Source organism: Palaemon carinicauda, chromosome 12, assembly GCF_036898095.1.
Source record: "Palaemon carinicauda isolate YSFRI2023 chromosome 12, ASM3689809v2, whole genome shotgun sequence".
NCBI classification, from domain to species: Eukaryota; Metazoa; Arthropoda; class Malacostraca; order Decapoda; family Palaemonidae; genus Palaemon; species Palaemon carinicauda.
The window spans coordinates 69,257,379-69,269,140 of NC_090736.1; positions in this window are offsets into that span (position 1 = coordinate 69,257,379).

An 11,762-nucleotide genomic window follows, 5' to 3' on the forward strand; every position below is an offset into this window, starting at 1 on the left:
GCGAACGGCACGAGCGTCCACTCGGAATGATGAACGGGTTGACCATGATGCCCAAAAATGTCGAAATTCACATTTTGTCCAATACGATTAGATCCATCTTCACTAGCTAGGTTTTCTATTGAAGCTCATCGCCCGTCAACTTCTGTACGTCTTTGCAAGTTAATGTTTTGATGCCGTCGACACATCAGTAGAAGTTTTACCAAACTTCAGATCTAACAGCACCGGAATTCTTTGTATAGATTCTCCTGAGCAGTCTGGACGAGTCTAAAACCAGCCATGGATTTACCTCCCTTGTAATAAACTATCTTCCCTGCTGCGTGATCACGAATAGATGATAATCAGCATCACGGAAGTCCTAGACAAAATATATACTACAGTATTTAGAAAATTTATAGAACGGCAAAAATCCCGTGCTGTTTGAGACGAATTCTAGAACGGAAGGAATTGAAATACTCGTCTTACTGTTGTGCCATTTCTCTCAAAATGGAGTTGTGTCTCTTTGATGTGGTCAGTCACTGTCGCCGAAGTGTCCTCTTCTAAAATGTTTAAGGATCAAATCAAGAACATTTATGCGTAAGTTTTTATGTTGTCCAAGAAGAACGACGTTCACTTCATTGCTACTCAAAAGTGATTGCTACGCCATAATAGAATGGCAAAGGAGATAAATTCATAGTTAGGCAATATTGTGCAATAAGCATCATTTTGTTTTTTATTTTTCGTCGCTCAAAATGACGCAGTCCTTCGTAAGTATGTTGTTTGTCCAGAGTGTTCTGGAGCAGAGAAAACTTTTTGGGCTGAAGCCATGACGTCCTGATGGAAGATTCCTTTTGTAGCTTCCCAAGGGTATATATGACTACAGTGATATTCCCAGAGAATCAAACCAAAGGTTTCACAGAATTCTAACTTCTGGTGCAAGTACCCTTTGAGATTTACTCTCAAGGGTATCGTATATAATCAGGGGACGTATTCTTGACACGCCACATGGCAATCTGCACCCCGAATAGCCTTTACGCTTCGAGGGGGATACGTGGCAGAATGAGAAGGGTAGCCACATTAGAGGTTACCCTGGTTCCCCTACTACTATCGTATCACAACCGCGCCAACTCCCTCTGGCGGTCATTCCTTTATTTGTAGCGCCTCTCTACGGTGGTGTTCCCTGTTGATCTGACATTTTCAATCGATTTCTAGGAATCTTTATGCTTTCTACGGCTTCTTTCTCCATCTAGAAAGTTGAGTATTCATTCTTTACAATATGTATTTTAGTTCCAGCCTCACAATGAAATTAGTGTAATTATTGTGTTTGGATCTACGCCGGTCACCGGTGTCGCCATAGGCGCCGTCGTTCATTGGGCATGTGTTATTTAGTTAGCAGAACAACATTTCTGGTTTAAATAGCATTCATTGTTATTATGAAAGCTATTTAGGCATTGTATATTGTAAAGATATTTATAGGCATAATTTTCCCTTTTTCTGTGTCGATCGTATATGTCAGAGTTTTGGTCATTTTAGGTAACCGAGATCTCGCCTTGCCTAGGTAACCCAACCTAGACAACATATACTTTCGACATTTCCCCGGTTACCCTTGTGTATCAGTTATCATTCATTGGAGATTGATATCTCCTGGAATTATATCATCCGTTACTAGTTTCGAATAGAGATTTATGGGTAATCTCTCTTCCCTCTGAGAGTAGCCTTAGGCTACAACTCTCTACGCCGGCCTTGAATTTCGAATTCAGGCATGGCTAGCCTAGAGTTTTCTGTCTCATCCCTTAACAGCAGACGGCAAGTTTTGGGATTCGATCAGAACCTCAGAGTATTTAGTCTTTTGTCGGCAGTCGGTCGGCGGAGTGATTGCATTCCCCTGCCAGCTGAGCTGCCTGCATAGGAGGCTAGCCCTCCCTAGATTACACCTGAAGTGGTTGCATGATGCCGCCACCTTCTCCCTGTGGTCTAGTAGACTAGTCCTATACTCGCAGACCCCAGGCTGTAGAGTAGTATACTCTTGTGGCCTAGGATGGTGCCGGCATTGGAATTCTGTTCCTCCCTTGTTGAGAGGAACGGCATGGACTGCCGTCCCCTTAACTGTATTAGCACCCCCCAAGCTGGAGAATAGAAGATTTTCCTGCCGCTTGGGGCTGTACCGGTACTGAAACAGAGTTTCTTCAAGGTGTGTAGGTCCGGCAACATTGACGGCCCCTCCCATACCTCGTATAGAACCCTTCCCCCCCCCCCCTCTTCTGTTCTTTTACGATGGCCGAACCATTGTCTTCCCTGAGCCGGCATCCTGCAGCCATACAATTGCCGGTGGGTTGCTGGAGCCGGCCATACCCCCTCTCCTCAGCTGACGGCTGTCGGCGAATGACGGCTTCCAGCGGCCATGACGGCTGTGGGTGGGAGGTTCCTTTTGTTACCAAAGTTCTCCAGTTCTCCCTTGAACTGCTGGCCACAACTTCTGTTGTCGGCGTGTTGCTCTGGCCGGCAGTAGACCGGCACAGATAGGTACTGACTCAGTCGGTAGCATGCCGACTGTACTAGTGATGCCGGAGGCTGGCCTACAGTGGTAAGCCGGCAATAGTACTGTGTCTAGATCGAAGCCTGAATGTTACATTCTCTCCTTCCATTTGAACCTTCTTTTAGGAGAAAGGCAGTAAAATTAGACTTTTACATCCTTTATTACTGTATACATACACAGTAATAGATAGCCTTTACTCCATGCTTTCTCTCTCTCTCTCTTAGCTAGCATGCTAGATGTTCCGGCAAGAGCTAGCTAATCCGGCAACCTGCCGGCTGAACTACAGTATATGTCTATACAGGTAGTCAGTATATTTGCAGTATAGTATATACGGCAGATGGAAAAATAACGTATACATTATACTAGTAGTTATTTCCAATATATCTTGGGTATCCCTGCCCAGGAATTTGCTGAACCCAATCCTATATTGATAGAATAATATTTCGTCAATATTCTGATTTGAAATCAGTTTCCATTTACCCTAAAATATTAATTTTCGTAAAGGGCTGGTGGTGTGACACCTCTAACCCTTAAAGGGGAGAGCCCTTATCCCTGAGTTTCCCTGATCAGGAAACTCCCTGATTTAATATTGTAAGGGAGGTCACAGCAAATAGATGGGTTGGGCTACACAAATATATGTCTTTTATCCCTTCTGCGAGCTTCTGCTGGTACCGCTCCTATATCGACAGAATGGCATTCCTTCGATACTCTGATTGTGAAATCAGTCCTCCTTACCTCACAGTGTTAAGTATAAGGGGGGACAGTGCTTTGTACACTTCCTTTCACCTAGGTGTTCGACCCCCTTTTTTATCTGGAATTCCCCAGTTGGAGGAATCTCCTTATCTTAATACTGAGGGGAGGTAAACAGCATTGGCTCGCAGGAGATACACGGGTATGTGTCTCCCACTATCCCTTTATAGCTTTCCGTCCTAAGCTATTTTTGTCAAAAGATGATTTTTACAAATTGTTTATCAGTGTGATAATCAATTGAATACTCATTTTTGTTCTCCATTCCTTACAGGACGGACACCAGATGATGCATCGTAGTCTTTTGCAGTTATAAGAGTGAGTATTTTCACGGACATAATACATGCAGGTTCATGCCCCCAGCAATATTATTTTCAAATCCATCCCAACCCCGTCTGAGACCCTCCGACCTGTAAGTAGGCCAGACTTTACTGTCGAAGGTCATGAAAATCCCAAGTTAATAGAATCTGGTATACAGCTCTTAACATTTACACAATTGGTTGTGAGGTTTCTAAAATCTCTTCGAAACCATACCTACCTTTATTAAAGCCTCCTAAAGGTGAGACATCCTGTCCCCTATCCATCCTTTCTCCTCTCCAGTTCGAGGAGAGGAGGTGAAAATGGGGGTACCCTGCCCCCTCTCGCTGCCAGTGCATACACGATCGCAGTCTCAAGCTGTCGAACTATGGTTGGTTTGGTTTCAGAAGTTAGCTGAAACAAAAATGCAGTTCAGTTGCGAACTCGCAAAAATACGGAAACTCTACGGGAATTGGACCGAAGATTTCACTTATTCATTGCGATAACTGGCAATTTAGTGTTCCTTGTAAAGGTTTTAAGGTCTTAAAGCTCCCCCAAACCCCCCAACCTTACCTCACAAGGATGGTAAGGTTGCAGACACTAACGGCACTAACGAGTCTCAGCAGGACTCGAACCCCAGACTGGCAAACACCAGGCAGAGACGTTACCAATCAGACCACACCTTGTAGTTATAACAATGACGGCAATCATTGATTCACTGTCACATCTGACTCCGCCGCCGAGAGCCGGCAGTGTGTGCCTTTGATCACCACCCAGTCAATAGCTGAGTTAATATGCCTTCAGTCGGCAGCCCGCCGATAACTGGCGGACTGCCGACAGCCCGAGGGGTCGCCAATGATTCAGAGGGCTGCTGACTATGCGTAAAGTTTTCACCACTACCCAGTGACATTGAATACTGGCTAGGATGGTGTGACGTCTGTCAGCAACCTGTTTTTCAGCCGACAAGTCACTGACATGCAGGAGAATTGCTAGCCATATCGGTACTGAAGTACTGTGCCAGTTAATTTACCCCCAAGTACTAGCCTTGACGGTAATATGACAGTTGTATAGGTGTGTACAATACCATGTACATCTGTAGTATAGGACCATATCACAGACAGAAAACTTTGGTGCATAACCATAAAATAGAATGGTTTTCCAGTACGCTGTGCTTCTAAGCACAATCTCTTGCTGAGACCTACCCGATTTGGGGACCCACTTCCCCCCTTTTTTCTTACGCTGACTCTTCATCAGCCTCTTTGATTCTCATTATTAATTCCCTGGATGTAGGCGCTGTTTACGCTACTCTATCCCTATGGACTAGAATCTTTCACCGGGCCCTACTTAAAAGGGGATGCCTCAGAATCAATAATTAGGAAGGCTGCAGTAGTTAGCTGGAAGGATTCCCACGTATGTGTCTCTCTTATTCTTTTCCAGCGTACTTATCCTAAGCTTTATACAATAGAAAGGAATTATCTATTAGAGTGAAACACTGAGAAGCTGATATAGGCAAACGGTCAGGTATGACCTAAAAGGAGGTTGGAAAGGTTTCTTAGTTCTCCTTGGGATGTTAACAGCATCCCACAGTTACAATGACCGTTGTTCCACAGACGGTCAGATTTGTACACCTTCTGATCATGCGAAGCAAACAGACGTTTCTGGTAGGAGGGAAGTTCCTTCTGGATCGCTGAACCTTCGATCCTTGGGTCCAAGGCCTAACCAAGATGAGTCTAGAATGGAAATGGACATACCTCCACCATCCTTTCCTCAACTCTTCCTACATTCCAAATCCCCTGGAAGGGTATACCTTAGAGCTCTCGAGCATACTAGCGGTAAGGAAAGTAGAGTCCATCGATTTCCAAGGAAGGCTGTTTGGTGTTCACGTGAAGGACTCAAGAAAACTCTGAGTTATTCTGGACTTGGCGCCACTCAACAAGCTCCAATAAAACAGCAAGTTCAGAATGTTAATCCTTCTGAACATAAGGACCTTATTCAGTAAGGGGTGTTGACAGTCTGGCCAGACCTGAAAGATGTCTATCGGCAACTTCCAGTCAGTCACCCCCTCCCCTCCTACCTAGGATCCAAGTTACAGAAGATGACATATATCCTAGACAAGATTCTCGTCAGACTAGATTCAGTCCTAGGATCTTCACGGAATTAGCAGACACAGTCAAACGAAACCAAGCCTAGAAAGAGTTAGGGCAACAATGGCCCTGGACGATAGGCTGGGGTGGGCAGCACCCGAAAAGACTGTCTATGAGCATCCATGGATATGATCCAGCCCCGGAACACCGGGGATGCAAAATAACTTCAAGAAGTCTCGATTCTCTCCAGCTCAGGGGCTTCAATGTTTTTAAAAAATCATTGAAACCTGTGGTCACACTAGCTCTCCTTTCCTTTGGGGATGTAAAAGGAGATCGCAATGTCTGTCAAGAGACTATAGTAATCAGTCAGGATTCGATGGCGCTAACAGGGAGGAGTTTTGAACTCTCTCCAGTTCACGATAATGACAGACCCAGTGCTACATGCACAGCTGTAAGATGCGTTAAGCGGCTGGAGAAGATACGCATCAAACGCTCGAAGAGATCTAATAGGACCAATGATGGTCATTCCCTCTTCGCTTACCCTACAATGACCAAAGGTCACAGGCCCGTAGGCCATATTAGCCCTGTAATGGGTGGAGAAACTTTCTCCACTCAGATCAGACCTCCTCAGGCTGATCTGGGGCATCGAAGCGATAATGAGGCGTCGAAACTGTCGAGGATAAGGGACATCTCATTTCATTAGGGAATGTTAGCCATCCCTTCCTTAAGGGAATGGCGCCTATCAGCAGCTCTTTTATAAATGATCCGCAAGGTGACAGCGGATGCTCTTCTCGGGCTCAACCCAATAGAGTTGAAATGGTATACGGACGCAGACCCATTCCCTCCCAGATGGGAACAAGTCCCCGAGCTGCAGATCGTTCTCTTCATCACGAGCGTCATTAAGATACTATCTCGATATATAGCCCCATACGAGGATCCTCTAGTGGAGGTAACAGACATCATGTCTCTAGAATAGAAGGGATGGACTTAGAAATTCCTGTTCAGCCCATTAAATCTCCTGTGGAAGGCCCTCTACATGCTGAGACCCTTCCAGGGAAGAGGGGCTCTGTTGGCTCCCAGGTAGCCCAAGAACACCCCGTTCCCTATAATGAAGGAACTGAGGCTGAGGCTGGTCCTAGTTATGCACCTAGGATTATCCAGGAGGTTCAGAAGTTTTCTGCTTTCGATTTATCACAGTAAACCTGATCCCTTCATCTTATGAATTCCTTGCCCTAATGGTTAGGAAAAAGACTGCGATCTCGAAAGGCAAAATAGAATTCCTAGAAGAATACAAGTCTAGTCAACTAGAAGACAATACGAGTCTTCTTGAGAAAAGTAAGTTGCTTTGTAAAGCAAAAGGGACCGAAAGGAATCTCATGATCTTCTGCCTGTCCTTCTCTGTCCACCCCTATAATCAAGGTCTGGTGGTCAAGAGCACGATGGCCTTTGAGAAAGGAGGCAGTGTATCCTTGGATACTATGAGAAGTCTAGTTCTTCGGCCCTGTCCCCCTATAAACCCTTGAGGAAGCACCAAGAGTATGGCCGACTTTGCAAGAGAGATCAATTGATTGGATCTTTGGATCCATGGACCAATATCTATGTGCAAGTCAGCCCCGACTAGAAATCTTCTATATGCCCTTTAAATGGATCTGACGAATGAAATCTTTAATAAGATTCCGAAAACATGTGCAGGCTTAGGCCTGCAGCGCCATGAAAGCCCACCTCATGGTCTTTGGACAAGGTCCTGCATTATGCCTCACCTGTGAACAATGAGGATTGTTCCCTAAAGGATCTAACCTAAAAGGTTATTTTTTCGGTTCGCTATAGCCTCTGGGGCTAGAGTTAGTGAAATAGTGGCCCTATCTAGGGATGAGGGCCACATTAAGTGGGAGAACTGCATCTCTTTCCTGATCCAACCTTTCTCACTAAGGACGACCTACCCACTAAGAGGTGGGGTTCCTGGAGAATCTGCCCTCTGAAGGAAGATGTCTCTCTAGGTCTGCTGGAGTGTCTAAGGTCTATCATCATAGAACTTCAGACTTCAGGAGAAACAGCTCTTTACAGGAGAAACCTTTGGATCAAACTATCCCTACAACTGAGGGCGAAGCTCGCCTACCTTATTCGCGGAGCGGATCCTGACAGTACTCCTGCAGATAAAGATCCGAGAAAAATTGCTTCATCACTGAACCTTTCAGTGTGTGGACTTCATCCTCTTCGTTCATTTACTGATCGGAGGTTGTCCAGAGTATCTTACAGACACTATGCTAAGCAAGTCTATGGATTGAAGCATTATATGGTGGCGGCAGGTGGTATTTTGGACCCTGTCGTCTAGCTCTTAGATGAACAGTAAATTGATTGGGACTATCAATTAAAAGGGAAAGGGGTCAGCATTTTTCGTGTGACCTCCCTTTGAATAAGTGTTACCAAGGTAACACCAAATCTGTTCAGAATATCAGGTGTGAAATTATACGGATACCACTAGTTCCTTGTGTACATAATACACAGTGTCGATAGACTATTTCATGTACAGAAATTATAAAGAGAAGTCTTATTAAAAGAGCTTTTCTTCAGCCTGAGAGTGGCACTCATCATTTTTTCCCCTTTCAAAAAAGGGAACATTAATTTCTGTGTATGTCTCTTGTATAATTTCCTTATCATGCTACATTCATTTAGCATGTAGTCATTTATTAGGAATAAATGTCTATTGAAATGCAGTTGCGTCCCAATTCGCCCGACAATTGCATGTTTAAGATGCCAGAGTTCTGTGACTTACTCATGTAAGTATTTCTCATATCATTGTATGCTTACAAAACGGATGAGGACACTGATATTGGTTCTGCAATATATACAATCCTTGAGACAGTTTGTATTCTCAGTGTATACTTATGTTTGTTCATACAATATATGCTACCTTGAGGTCCCTTTTCTAACGTCTAAAAATTACTCATCCCTGCAGGGGCCAGGAAGCACTAACATTGTTATGCTTAGTGATAATGACGGATAACGGTAACGTCATTTGTCTCAATTGGCCCTTTTGGCCGTAGAAATATTGTCCCAAGGTTAAGGCACTGATGAAAATCCACGAATACATTAATTCTCTGGTATGCTTCCATCAAGACGTCATGGCTTGAGCCCAAAAAACGGATTTTAAGCGAAGCGAAAAATCTATTTTTGGGTGAGATGGCCATGACGTCCTGATGGACCCACCCTTCTTTTCTATGAAAAGATCTTCACAGTTTCCCCCCTGAACTACTGTATCTGTAGCACCATGCTCAACGCTACAAGGAATGACCACCAGAGGGAGTTGGCGCGGTTGTGATACGATAGTAGTAGGGGAACCAGGGTAACCTGTAATGTGGCTACCCTTCTAATTCTGCCACGTATCCCCCTCGAAGCGTAAAGGCTATTCGGGGTGCAGATTGCCATGTGACGTGTCAAGAATACGTCCCCTGATTATATACGATACCATTGAGAGTAAATCTTAAGGGTACTTGCGCCAGAAGTTAGAATTCTGTGAAACCTTTGGTTTGATTCTCTGGGAATATCACTGTAGTCATATATACCCTTGGGAAGCTACTAAAGGAACCTCCATCAGGACGTCATGGCCATCTCACCCAAAAGTAGATTTATCGGTTCGTTCAAAATCCGTTGTTGCCATTTTTTTTTTTTTTTTTTTTTTTTTTTGTGAACAAGCATCCTTATTCCCACATACAAAAGATATGCCTTGATTTCATACAATTGTTTTCCGAGATCTGAACGAGAGAGAAGATAACATGGCGTAAAGATATGTTTAGGGAGCTGCACAAGTGCGCTTCCCGTTTGGAACAGGGAGCTAGTTGCCATAGATATCTATGGATAGTTACTTTGTCCTTCTTAGATTTTGTCATGGAAAGATAGTTGAATTACGAAAATCGAAAAGTTACTGATACACCAGAATGCACAGTATATATTTTTTTTTTATTTAAATTTTGTTCTAATAAGTGAAACTTGTCAACACCGGACTGTGCAGAGTCAGTACACACAGCTAAATTGTGTACCGCACTGTCTTTATTATTACTCATTTTAATAAGCCTTTACTGTCAGAAAATAAAATCACTAAATTTCTTAAAAATAATACATTATATTGTTTATGTGAACATAGACTCCATTTTCCCAGAGATGAAACCCCTGAGAAATTGTTCCTCGTTCTTTATCCGCGTTTTGGACAAGTAATGGTTATAATGAGTGGTTACTAATTGTTGATATTGTTTACCTTGGGCCCTGCTGCCTGCATTCCAAGTCGTTAGATTACGAAAAGAAGAATATCGTGACGGGTTTATATAAGTGAGAACAAACTATTATGGAAATAGTTTATCAGAGTTTATCAGTAATGTAAGTTTTCAAAAGAAAAGAGTTTTCACTTCTCAATACATTGACATACTGAGAGAGTTATTGGAAATGATAAAAAGGAAGAAGTGCCCAACTTTATTTTTTTATGAAATACGAGATAGAAAGAAATGTTTATTAATTATTCAAGGCGTAATCATTTTCTCCGGTTATTCGTGGTCTATATATATATATATATATATATATATATATATATATATATATATATATATATATATATATATATATATATATATATATATATATTCTCGTACAATTAATCTAAATGAGGCAAGACATTCAAAGAATAAATGAAAATGAACGTATTTAGTAAAACTGAAGATACCTTCAAGGAAAGATTTTCAGAAACATCGGAGACAATTATATTGCCTGAATCTCCTCACCATCTCTGTGGCTAAAAAGTTTCGCGTTGAAATTCGAATTCCATGAACTAATGATAGATTTCCTTTGATATTTAAAAACAATTCGTTGCCCATGTTAAAAGAAAGACGAGAAAATGCTCTTGAAGTAATAGAATCAAAGAAAAGAACAAAAGCAAACACAAATTATGAAGATCGGGAAGATGGGTCCGCAAGAGACACGAGTATATATAGAATGGCCTCAATAATCGAATATTTATTGCAATGAAAAACTGATTTGGCTGCGTAGAATAACAGCCGAGCCGAGCAAGGAAGATCTGAAGGTCTAAATGGATTTTTATTTAGATTTATTTTCTCTTTTTTTTTCTTTTTTTTTTACTCGAAATTCCTTCGAAATTAAGAACCCATCATCAGGAAGTCCAATAAAAGGTGCATCCAAAATTAAACTTCCCGGAAGATTAACAATTGTCTATAACGAAGCCTTGTAAAAAAGAAGGAAGAGGTTCATTATTGCTGAGTTTTTTGGGCTCAAGCCATGTCGTCCTGATGGAAGTTCTTATAGGGTAGCTTCCTAGGGTATATTACAACTACGGCGATATTCCCAGAGAATTTACCTTAAGGTACACAGAATTCTAAATCCTGGAGCGAATACCCCTAATGAAAGGGATATCACGACATATCAGAGGACGTATTCTTGACACGCCACATGGCAATCTGCACCCCAAACAGAGATAACACATCGAAGGGGTCAATTGGCAAGAAAACGAAAACGAGAAAGAAAAAGGGGGAGCCGCTCCCAAGGCTCCCTCTTCTCCCGTTTCGTAAGCGTGCCTGGCGCCAATCCTGGCGCCATCTGTATTCCTTTTTGCGTAGCTTAACAGCTCGGTGTTTTTTCCTGTGTTTCTCGCAAATCTTGGATTTATTCATCTTTTCATGGCTTCTCCAACTTCGTCTGCCTCTGATAAGTTGAGTACCATTTCTTTTATGTATAAATGTAGGCTCTTGGTAAATTTTAAAGTGATTAATAGTAATAATCTTTGTTACAAGAGCCGTTGCCTACCGGAGGCGTCATGGAAGCTGTCGCTCACTAGGTATAAGTTTTAGTTAGCCAGAGCGACATTCCCGGTTGTTTTGCTTTAATAAATTTTAGCTATTTAGCGTTACATAGGATTTCCTTTCTCGTGCTTTTAGTATTATTTGGCGAAGTATTCGCCAACTCTGGCCTACGCTAGGCCATGTAGCCTAGTCGTTTGGTCCTAGTACTTTCCTGCATGATTTTGGATTTCCGAGTGTTTTAAAATTTTATTGAAGCTTTAGGCTGTTTTTTATACATTTAAGATTATGTTGAATATTTCCAAGATAGTATACGAGTGAGTT